The 12,472-nt window shown below is 47.8% G+C and overlaps 1 pseudogene; it reads right to left on the reverse strand.

Annotated features, from left to right (window-relative positions):
• Nucleotides 1-3,947: 3,947 nt before the first annotated feature.
• Nucleotides 3,948-4,157, reverse strand: LOC110595390 (annotated as a pseudogene).
• Between the last annotated feature and the right edge of the window lie 8,315 nt (nt 4,158-12,472).

Raw genomic sequence — 12,472 nt, forward strand, 5'->3', positions numbered from 1 at the left:
GGTATCTCACGCATGTGCTCTCTTCTGCATTTCTGATAACTCACACATGTGCTCTGTTTTCAGTTGCTGATAATACACGTGTGCACTCCTTTTTTTTTTTGAGTTGGAGTCTCACTTTGTCACCCAGGCTGGAGTGCAGTGGTACACTCTTGGCCACCCCACCGTCAACCTGCTGGGCTCTGGCTATCCTTCCGCCTCAGGCTTCCAAGTAGCTAGAAATACAGGCGTGGGCTACCACACCCAGCTAATTTGTGATTATTGTAGAGAAAAGGTCTCACCAAGTTGCCCGGGCTGGTCTGGAACCCGCGGGCTCAGGCAATCCTCTCGCCTCAGCTTCCCAAAGTACTGGGATTACTCCCTTCGTTTTTGAGTGATGGGTGCAAAGTTTCATCCATTGGGACACAAGCTTCTGCTGTAAGTAACAGAAATCCCAACTCTACCAGCCGGAACAATCTGGACGTTTTCTGAGCGCACACACACCAAGAAGTCCTAATATAAAGTGCGGCCAGCTTGAGCACATCCCCAAAGCCCCAAGGCCCTACCCTGTCTCTGTCCTGTACTCCATGATGTTCGGATATCCTCAGGCCTTCAGGACCACAAGACTACTGCCAGTAACCACATTGCAATCCAGTAGTGTCCCGTGAAGAAGAAAAACCATCCAGCTCTTTATTGAGAAACATTTCCTTAAAGGGGCCCAAACCCACTCCAGAATATATTCTACTAACAAGCAAATGCCTGGCAGCAAGATGGGGGTCACACGATAGACTATTTATCACCGAGTAGCAATAGGACAGTGTGGGACTGCAGCCAGCCCAGGCCAGCTTGTGAAGACTGGCAGTGCACATCTTTTCCCAGACCTGCCTTGAGTGACTTCGTGTTAGTAGCTTGAAGCTGGCCACAGTGGAGCTATTTACACCACAGGAATTGGTAAACACTACACATTAGGGCTTTTTTTTCTCCCTGAAAGTCCAGTTGGTAAACATTTAGCTGCACCTCACTGTGATAGGGTCATCTTCCTTAAGGTTGGATGCTAGAATAAAATTGAGATTCTTTTAGGTAGGAAGAAAAATGATTAAGTGAACTCAGAATGAGCAACCAATGATCTCACTCTGAGAAGGGCTCGGGTGGCTCATTCCTATAAATAGGAGAATTCAAAATGCCTTTTAAAATATCCTAAAAGAGGCTCAGTGCAGTAGCTCACACCTGTTATCCCAGCACTTTAGTAGGTCAAGGTGGGAGGGTCGCTTGAAGCCAGGTGTTGGAGGTTGCAGTGAGCTATGACCACACCACTGCGCTCCCAGCCTGGGCAGCAGAGCGAGATCCTGTGTCTAGATTTTAAAAAAAGAAAAAAGTATCCCCAAAGAAACTGCTCCAATAGGAATTACTTATTTTTTCTTCTAAATGGTTCCCCATACTTAGTGTGCATTACAATCACCCAGGAGAATCTGCTAAAGTGGCAGTTTCTGGGGTTATTCTTCTGGTAATCTGGTTCAGTGGGTCTGGGGTGGGGACCATGAACCTGCAGACATTCTCTTCCACCCCTTGGTAAGCATTTCTGTGAAGGAAAAAAAATGTTCCCCTTGATGGTCTAATCCAGAGGCTGGAAAGCTATGGCACACCAGCTAAGAATGATGTCTATAGTGGCTAAGAAAATCAAAAGAATGTTGATTTGTAATATTAAAATACTGTAAAATTCAAATTTCAGTGTCAATAAATAAAGTTGTATGGAAACACAGCCACACTCTGATTCTGTTCGTGGCTGCTGTCACACTTTGCAACAGAGTTGAGTAGTTGTGACAGAGATCACGTGGCCTGCAAGGCCTGAAATATTGACTGTCTGGCCTTTACGGAAAAAGTTTGGCAACCTTGGTCTAACATATTCCATTCTAGTGAAGAATTATTGGAATGAGAAAGACTTTGTCTCTCAATTTCCAGGCAGAAGGGTTCCCAACTAGTGAGCCACAAGCCCCTGGCCATATCAGAGCCTTGCATTCTGGGTGTCAGTCTCTAGGTCCATTTCCTTTGGCTCAAGGACTGGTAACAGCGGTAGGTATCTTCCTCTCTGAGTGTTAAAGAGCCTAGAGAGATGGTGCTGAGCAGGTAATGGTGTCTTTCTTGGTGGTATGCTCTAACTCATCCCAAACTAGTAACCACCATAGAGCCTTAACTCTGTCCACACCATCATGCGTGCCCATGGTGGGAGTCAGCGGGGGACAGATACAAACACACACAAGGCATGACCTCTGCCCTCCTGGAGCTCACACTTTAGCTGAGAAGAACACACAGACGACTTCTAGGCAGGGCAAAAATAGCAGTGGCTCCTCATTTCAGGCTGTGGGACTTTTCTCAAGAAAGGTCACAAACGTCAGACATTGACCATCCCAGGTCAAGTTCTAGGAAGTTGGTATCCTCTAGGAGGGAGGCACTCACAAAGGAGAGCTTCTAGGACTGCAATTCTCGATTCTGGCAAGTTCCATTCAAGCAGTACTTGTTGGCAGAATGCCTGATGAGTTGGCCACAGAATGGGAACTTAAGGATGAGGAGGACTCAGAAGAGGAGACTGAACACACTGAGAAGGTGATATTGAGAAGGACCTTGAGAGAAGAGGCCTTGGTGTAGGATGGGTGAAAAGAGTGCTTTGTCTCCTGGTGGAACTGGAACTAGGAGGCTGGGCTGAGAAGGAAGGTTGGGTCATATTGTGAAGCACATTGAGTTCCAGAATCAGAAATGCCATAGGAAAGAGGGAGCCATGCCCATATTTTTAAATGTAAATTTTGTATTGAAGTATAGCACATAAAATAAGCATACAAATCATAAGTAAGTTGTCACAAAGTTAACACATCTATGTCACAGTGAATTCATTACCTGTGGGAATCTCCTGATCCTGGTATTTAGTTAATAATAGCAATGATCATGATGACTTCCATGTGTATAGATTGGTGTGATTTACAAATCATGGTTTACATGTGTTATTTATGTCTCCAACACCACATGATAGGTATTATTACTATTGTCCTTCTCTTACAAAGGCATGAAGCAATAAGATCACATGAGTATTAAGTAGAAGAATATGAACTCTACCCTTGGTTTCCTTACCCCATTATTGATGCAGTTATTAAAATGAAACTGTAGATACATTTTTATTCATATAGAAACACGATCGAAATATATCATGAAGTTTAAAAATATAGGCTACAGAAGGGCCATATGGTATATATCTTATGGAAAATACCATGGGATGATAGAGCATACCAGACTCAGACCATCTGTGTTCAAACCCTGGCTTTGACACTTACTGGCTATGTGACCTTGGGCAAATCATGCAGATTCTGGAGTCTCACTTTTTCCATCTGCAAAATGGGGATAAATAAGAATACATGCTTCCTGTGGCTTACCATGCAGACTCATGAGAGAACCCACGTATGGAAGGCAGAATAACATCTTCCCCAAAGATATCCATGTTCTTGGGATCCTGCTATCAAGGCCTCATTCCTGCCACGTAAATCCAGGTGGGACTGAAAGTTGTGCTCTGAGCCTCTCAGGAACAGAGGACCTTTCCCAGTCTGTGGCTAACTTAGAATCATGCCAGGAATTGGAGGGGTCAGTAGTTTCTGCCTTGTCCTAGCTCATATTCCAGAAAATTCATTACTTTATCTAAACATCCTGGATTTTGCTGTTGTTTGGAATCTTGACTAACTTACCTCATGTTCCCTGAATGTCTGGATCTCCAACGTCCCTTATAAAAGGAGGAGGAATAATTTACTTACTAAGCACATGAACATTGGAATCACGTGTCCAGTTCTTGGTTTTCCCAATTACTAGTATGTGATCTTGGATCATTATCCAACCTTTTTTTTTTTTTTGGACCTATAACACAAACATTTTATTTAATGTTTGCAGATCATCACCAAGTGTTGACCCCAACACCCAGGACCCAGCAGCCAAGCTCAGCGCAGCCTCTGAGCTTCCTGCTCTGACTCCAATAGGATGAGCATGTCTCCCTCACACACGGAGCCTTTGACGTTGTAGATGATGGAGCAGCTCATGTCATCCATAAATTCCACAGGCACCTATGTACACTGTACGTATGAGCCAATTCTGCCTAGCACTTTGGTGACCCTGGCCGGCTTGATAGGGTGCACACAGCTCGTGTCCATGATGGCATGGCAGTGGATGGGCGGAGAGGAGTATTATCTAACCTTTCTAAAGTTCATTTTCCTCATCTGCAAAAGTCAGACAATAACATGTTCCTGAATTCATGGCCAAGACATCAAAAGTAAATGCAGCAAAATCTAAAATTGACAATTAGGACTTTATCAAGTTAAAGCAAAAGAAACCATCAAGAGAGTAGAGACAACTCATAGAATGGTAAAAAATATTTACAAGCTATGTATTCAATAAAGACCTAATATCCAGGATCTAGAAGGGATGCAAACAAATTGACAGGGGAGAAAAAAAAAAAAAACCTCATTAAAAAGTGGGCAAAGGATATGAACAGACACTTTTCAAAGGAGAAGCAACCAACAGACACATGAAAAAATGCTCAGCTTCCCTAATCATCAGAGAAATGCAAATCCAAACTACAGTAAGATACCACCTCACGCCTGTCAGAATGACTATCATTAAAAAGTCAAAAAACAACAGATACTGGTGTGGCTGTGGAGAAAAAGGAACACTTCTACACTATTGGTGGGAATGTAAGCTAGTTCAACCTTTGTGGAAAGCAGTGTGGCATTTTCTTAAAGAACTAAAAATTGAGCTTCCATATGACCCAGAAATCTCACTTCGGGGATTATACCCTGAGAAACATAAATTGCTCTACCAAAAAAAAAAAAAACCTGCATTTGTATGTTCATTGTAGCACTATTCACAATAACAAAAACATGGAACCAACCCAGATGCCTATCAAAATCATGTCCTTTGAAGCAACATGGATACAGCTGTAGACAATTATTCTAAGTGACCTATCACAGAAACAGCAAATTGAATACCACACGTTCTCACTCATAAGTGAGCCCCAAGCATTGGGCATGCAGGCACAAATGCAGGAACAACAGATGTTTCAGACTGCCAAAGGAGGGAGGTGGGAAGAGGGGATAAGGGGCACACAGTCACCCAGTGGCTACCATGTCCACTACCAGAGGGAGAGAGGACTTGCCAGAAAGCTCAAACCTCACCTGCATGCAATTTACTTACAAGGGGGACCCCCCAAAACTGGAATTATCTTTTGGAGTGCAGGTCCCTTGTAGTACCCTCAGAATTTGTTCCTCCAGATCAAATGGTTAACCAAAGTTTTTATCTGGAAGTTTTGAGAAGGTTGCATAATGATTTGTGAAACAAATGTCCCGAGTTGTGGCAAACAGGTGACTGGTTCTTCTACCTTGAAAACGCACCTGCCCACACTGTGCTGAGTGGTCAGCAGTTTTTGACCAAAAACAGCATGAACCCATGCCTCACACTCCCTGCTTACCCCATCTTGCCCCGAGCAACTTTTTTTTCGTGTCCCTGGATGAAAAAATTCCTCAAAGCAAAACATTTTGCAGATGTGGAAGAGGTGAAACAAAAAACGGCAGAAGCTCTAAAAGGTATCAAAACTGAAGAGTTCAAAAACTGTTTTGTGCAGTGAGTAAGCATCTCAAAGGTGTATTGCATCAAATGGAGAGTACTTTGAAGGTGACTGAAGTTTAAATATGTAAGAATCAATACACAATTTTTCATAAATAAATTCCTGTTTTGGGGGATCCCCCTCATATGTAGCAAATCCTCACATGTGCCCCACAACCCTAAAATAAATAAATAAGTAAATAAATATATATTTTTAAAATGTGTTCCTGAGAGAAGTTTGTTGAGAACTTCAATGAGGTAATATATTTAGCACAGTGCCTGACAGAGAGTAAGTGCCCCAAAGTGGTGGCATATATTACTAGTCATCCACAATATGCCACCACCCCAAGCACCGGGACTATTGAAACAAGCACTGGCTACAACTCACCCACACCCCATAAGACCCCAAAGCGTCCCAGAGTCTCTAGTGCAGACTATGAACAGACAGGTTGGTGACAGCCTTGGAGACCTCCAGGGACCAGAGAGGCAGCCACATGCAGCAGCCTAGTAATCTTGAAGAAGCAGCCCTGGCATCCCGGGGACCTGACACCCCCTCCTACTGCTGGCTGCCACATTTGGAACTGACACAGCCAGGCTGGCTTATGTCAGTTCTCTAGAGCAGATCGCAGAGGGGCTACTGGGGTGAGAGTGGGTGGGCTCAGTGCTGGGCCACTCATTCTTTCCTTCCTCCCCTGTGCATGGTGGAGGGGAAGGGTCCTGAGTTCATAGGGGAACTGGTTGTTGCATTTCAGCTGTGAATTTCCATAGATGTCCTTCTCTACCTGGTAAATGCCCAAGCGCGTCCTGGGGGCTTAAGGGAGTGAAAGCTCTTTGCCAAGGAGTCTTGGTTTCCAAAGTTGGTGAGGTTGGCTTCCCAACCTCCCTCTATGCTGTGTTGCTGTGGCTCTGCCACCTCCCGGACCCTGAGAACACCACTGCCCTTATGTAGCATGAGAATAATGCAAGGGCACCTGAGAACAACAGAGAGGGGGACAGCCACCTTCTGGTTTCCCTTTTGACCTCCTGGAGCAGAGATGACTTTGCAAAAGCTGAAGACCCATTCATTGGAAGACATAAACAAAGTGAGTTCAGGGAACCAGCTGCTCCATGACTGTTCTCCTTCTATGGAAGAAAGCCCCAAGGCCCCTGATTTTCATGCCAAGAAATCAAGTGAAGACCCTGGGTTGTGTGAAAGGAAGGGAAGGAGGGAAGGGGAGGGTAGGGGAGGGAGGGGGAGGAGAGGGAAGGGGGGAGAGAGAGAGAAGTAAGGAGGGAAGGATAGAAAGAAGGAGGGAAGAGAAGGAGGGAGGGGGGGAGAAGAAGGCGAGGGAGGTGGGTGAGAGAGAAGTAAGGAGGGAAGGGTGGAAGGAAAGAAGGGACAGGAGGAGGGATAGAGGAAGGAAGAGGAGAGAAGGAGGGAGGGAGGGAAGGAGGAAGGGAGGGAGGAAGGCAGATAGGTTGGTCAGGAGAGAAAAATTTGACCTTGTAGCTTTAAGCCAGGTCTACTGAAGATAAGCAATATATCTGGGCAACCAGAAAGGCCACAGAGGGAGCCCTGTGGCTGGTGCTACGTGCCCCAGGCACTGCATAAAGATCTGAAGGTGCCAGCAAAATGGATGCGACTGTTGACCGATAGCCATCAGCCCCTGACAGCAGGTGCTGGAGGGAAAGGGCCAAGTGGAGTGTCTTTGTCACTGCAGACCAGAGTGCCCACAGTGACGTGACATCCACGTGTCCTGGGAGGAGGAGGGAAAGAGAGGGGAAGGGAAAAAACCAACTGGCTCCTCCTGGCACCATAAATCACTGGATAGGAGAGGTCTTGGCTGGTGAGGTTGGGAAGGCTATCTGGAATCCCCTTGGTGAGGCTGCATGTCATAAATCACCACGGGGGCTCTGCCAACAGCAGTCCTGCCCACTGGCCCAGCGCAGAGGTGCTGGTCATTTTGCTGGCAGCGAACACTGTGTGCCATCCCAGAGGGCCAGGGGCAGGTATCTGCCAGTCTGTGGACACAGGCCCATTTTGTGTGCTTTCCCTTGGGTGTGATGGGGGAGAGAGCAGCGGGCACTGCTGTCCCTGGGAACTTGGCCCAGCGGCCTGGCGTAGCTGGAATGTCCTTGGCCAGCTCTTTGTGAGCAGTCAGAGACAGTCAGGAGTTGCGTCTCATGATCAGATGACTTGAGCTTGCTGGAGGCTTTTCCCCAGGTTTCAGAATCATCTGAGGTCACTTGGGTGTCTTTGCTATCCTTGTGAGGTCCCTCAGGTAGTCTCTGAGCTCTAATTGTTCAGCTGGTGCTGAATTTGTGTAGCTCAGTGGGAGCGCCCCATCATAGAGGGAGGCCATCCACCAAAAGGGACAGCAGTTGTCTCCCTTTACCACCTCAGATGGGCAACGTGGGTCCCTGTCCCCCACCCTTCACCACCATCGGAATCACACCTGCAATGGCTCCTCCATTTGGCGAACTCTTGACAATGCCGCAAGGCCCTACTTGAATGTCCTCACTGGAGAAAGACAACTTCCATGACATCTCCCTCCACCTCTCATCACCCACAGCCAGAGAACCAGCCAGGGCCCTTCTCCCCATGTGTTTAATAAATGAATAGTAAGTTCTTACTGTGTGCCAGTTGCTGTCAGCACAAAAGAAAACAAGACAGATGCAGCCTCCACCCCAGGAGCATGTGGATTCAAGATAGCAGATATAAATGAATAAGACGGCCATGATCTGTGAGTGCTTTCGAGAAAACGCACAAGACGCTGAGAGCAAGTCATGAGGATCAGAGAAGATACTGTAGATGGGGCAGCAGAAGAAGGCCTCTTTGAGAAAGTTACATTTCAGTGGACACTAGAAGATGAAAAGGAACCAGCTGTGCGTGGTCCGGGGTGGTTTGTGCAGAGAGAAGAACCAGACCCAGGAGCCAGAGGGTCAGAGATTCCATGTGCAACTGGAGGGCAAGCAGGCTCAGGTCACTTGGGGTCCTTGGGTCACAGGAGGAGTTGGGTGGTAGTCTGTGCTCTATTTTGGCAGGTGCGCTTTTGTTTTTGTTTCGCTTTTAGAGACAGGGTTTTGCTCTGTCACCCACTCTGGAGTGCAGTAGTGTGTCATAGCTCACTGCAACCTCTACCTCCTGGGCTCAAGCGGTCCTCCCACCTCAGTCACTAGAGTAGCTGGGACTACAGGTACACACCACCAAGTCTGGCTAATTTTTTTTTTTGTAGAGATGTGGTCTTGCTATGTTGCCCAGACTGGTCTCGAATTCTTGAACTCCAGCAGTCATTTTGTCTTCCAAAGTGCTGGGATTACAAGTGTGAGCCCAGCCAGTAGGCATGCTTTTGTATTCCTCCCCGGGATTTACTTTCTTACCTTCCAAGTTGAGTGCGACCCCTTGGAGGGCAAGGCTGCATCTTGCTCAGGGTTGCATCTTCAACACAGGCCCATCCAATGAACAATGAATAGAAGAGAGGTACACCTGGCCCTGACCAAATGAGTGGATTGCACACCTGTCTCCCGCTCCCTCTCCACTCCCTTCCAAAGGTGAACAAGAAGTCCCTGTTGACTCCTCCTGTGGGAGATGGGGCCACAGAGCCAAGTGGCTGGAGACAATGGCCTGACTTTCATCCTGAGAGAGCCCTGGCACCCGAGACACCAAGTCCATAGGCCTGGAGCTGCTGCTGGCTCTGGATGCCTTCCTGGCAGCCGGCCACTGGCCATGCCCAGGGTTCTCAGCAAGACTGAGCACCTTTTATGGACTCATCTACATCTTGTATGCATGCCTGGAACTCATAATCAGTTGTTGCCCACTGTTTAGAAATGGTTACAATGTACAGTACCTGCTACAACCAAATCAAGTCACATACACTCACCAACGTATGATTTGATCTGTGGCGACCAGCAATGATCATATACACACTTTCTATTTCTGCACATCATGTGTTTCCATGTTAGGCACAAGGGTACTAGGAAAGACAGTGTAGTCCCTGTCAAAGAGAGGTCACAATCCAGTTAGGAAAAATGCAGACGTGTGAACAAATAGATGCAGAAAGTATTTTAATTGCTCTGATGTAGACTTCAGTTCAGTTTACAGATAAAGGGATCCATTTCACTCAGGGAGGAAGGAAATAATAGGGGGCATTGGAAAGTTTCCATATGGCAGAAAGCAAGTTCACAGGGTCCAGGCAGACAGGAGAGAAAGAGCCCTGCAGGGAGAGGGAGCAGAATGGGCAAAGGGGCAGAGAAGCTGGGAACTGTGTGTTGAATTAACTGTAAGAATATCTGACAGGCTCTGTGTGGTAGTTCATGCTTGTAATCCCAGCACTTTGAGAAGCCAAGGTGAAAGGATCTCTTGAGGCCGCGAGTTTGAGGCCAGCCTGGGCAACAAAGCAAGTCTCCGCCACTACAAGAAATAAAAAATTAGCTGGGTGTGGTGGCACATGCCTGTAGTTTCAGCTACTTGGGAGGCTGAGGTGCGAGGATCGCTTGAGCCCAGTTGGTCAAGTCTGTAGTGAGCTGTGAATGCGCCCTCCAGCCTGGGTGGCGGAGTGACACCCTGACTCAAAAAAAAATTAAAAAGGTATTTGATAGGGGTCAAGCATCGGAGGCCGGGAACAGTGGTCGGGCTAAGTGGGATTTGTGTGCTGGGCTCTGGAGTTTAGACTCCACCCTGTTGGCCTAGGGAAGCCCTGAAGAACTGTAAGTAGGACAGGTGGCGGTAAGGTCATATTTACCCCGGGGAGAGATGGCATGACTGGCGGTGTGCAGACTGGAGGTGAGGGCTTCAGCCCAAGGCCGGGAAATCACTCCCAGCCCATGTCAAAACCGTGGCCAGGCAGTAGCTGAGGGCTGGCGGTTCTGGAAGTGAGGAGGAGTTGGAGTCAGCAGAAGTGGATGCTGCATTGGAGATGCAGGATGAGTTGTGAGGGGTCGCAGCCCTCAGGGTCCCCGTACAGGAGGATAGTGGCTGCTTTCATGAGGCAGAATGTAGGGGAAGGAGTAGAGCTGGCATCCAGTTAAAACAGTTTGAATCTGTCACAGCACCAGACTCAGACCCTGGCAACTGGGATCCTGCCCTGGACCCCACATTTTAGGGGCCCCATTCTAGCCCATCCCTAGTCACACCACTTCCCATGAGCCTGTGAGACCCAGGGGGCATGCCAACCTGGACCCAGTGATGCCTTCTTCTGAAACTTGCTCCAATCTGGGGATTTCCTGCTCAGTGAGCCCAGCCTGTGGCCACCTTCCTGGTCTGTCCTCCTAAAGGCGACTCATATTTCTGATGTGCATATGCCTAGCTCCAGGAAGTGGCCAAGTGGCAGTTGTTTGCTGGGTATGGAGACAGAGCTTGGATGTGCAGCCTGAGTTGTATACATGTGCCAGGACTCTTGCAGTGTGGGACAGAGTAGGGTTTGCAAGAGAAGGGGCCTCCATCTGTCTCCATCAAATGTTAGAGACAGACCTCGAAGCAACTTGTAGGGTCCTCTTCTTAGTGTTCTGAAATCTTCTCTTTTCTAGACTAATTGTAGTATTGGCATTCTATCCCACCTGAGTTGGTCTGACTTGGCTTCCAGACCACTCATCATCTTGTTACCCTTCTTTAAATTGACCCTAAATTTTGTGTAACTAGGAATCCAGATAACTGCTGTATTGAACTTTACAATCAGGGATAACCAGGGAATGTGGATTCAGTTACACATGCTAAATCACCACAGGTGCTAATGGAGGCAAAGGTGACTCAAGAATTCGGTTAGTGAATGGGAAAGATTGGAGCTACTTAGGGAAGGGTTTAGAAGGACAGAGAGAGAGGAGGGAAGGAGTTCAGTGCATGTATCTCAAGATTCCTTCCGGTAAAGACGCAGAAGTATCTGCTTTGCTTTCGGGTCTGGAGTCCTGACTCAGACCCCTTGCAGAGTCTCCCTTTTTGCCTCTTTCATGAAAACCAGTGGGTCTCCCCACCCTTTCCCTCTGCTCCAATTACACGCAGCACCTCCTTTTGGGGACCAACGGCCATCTGGATTATTTTCTCTGTGTCAGGCCACCTCGTCAGCTCATCATCTTTTTCATCATCTCATCTGAAAACATCTCCTTTTTCTCATTTGCCTCCTCATTTCTCCATTCTCCAGCGACTTTTCTTCTCTCTCTCTCTCTCTCTGTCTCTGAAACCTGATTATTATTACTTTATAGAACACTGGGGGATAGAGTGTCTAGAAAATATGTACTGTAAAGTAAACACATATGGTGATGCCTCTGAATTGTCCAGATCTAGCCCAGCTGTGCAACGCCATGGCCCAGCTGTCTGCCTGTGCCAGCACAACAGCTTTGTGACGTGGGTACCCACTTAGATGCTGCTCTGTTACTGGTCAGAAGCCTCATGTGCGCGGTTAACCTTAGCTCTAGGGAGATTAAGGGACAGCAGCCCTGGTAGAGCATCAAGCTGGTCCCTTGGCAAGGGGAGCAGGACACTCCTCCATCCCCAGGGGGATCAGATGTTCATCCCAGGCCATTAGGAGCTGCTTGACACCGTTGTCCCCATGGTGTTTCATAAGCCCTGACAGTTCCTCGCCATTGTTTGAGGAAGCAGGCGCTCCTCCGGCTTATCCACCCCAACACGGTCCCTGGAAATGAACGCTCCCTCCGGGCCTTGAATCTTGTGCCAGAAAGAAGGAGGGGGAATGACTGCGGCATGCCGAGAAGGTCAAGGACAGCTGGAAGCTGGGGGTGCACGCGTCTGTGTCACCTCCAGCAGCCCTCCACGGTTCCTTTTAATGAGCTCAGTGTGGCTCCCCTCAGGTGGGGAGCAGCCCAGGAAGCTCTGTCAACAGCTCTATCTATAGCAGAGCCCCCAGCCTCCCAGCCCCCGCCCCACCCCGCCCCGTCT

This window comes from Carlito syrichta, unplaced genomic scaffold (assembly GCF_000164805.1).
Source record: "Carlito syrichta isolate Samal-C Ts95f unplaced genomic scaffold, Tarsius_syrichta-2.0.1 Scaffold301628, whole genome shotgun sequence".
NCBI lineage: Eukaryota > Metazoa > Chordata > Mammalia > Primates > Tarsiidae > Carlito > Carlito syrichta.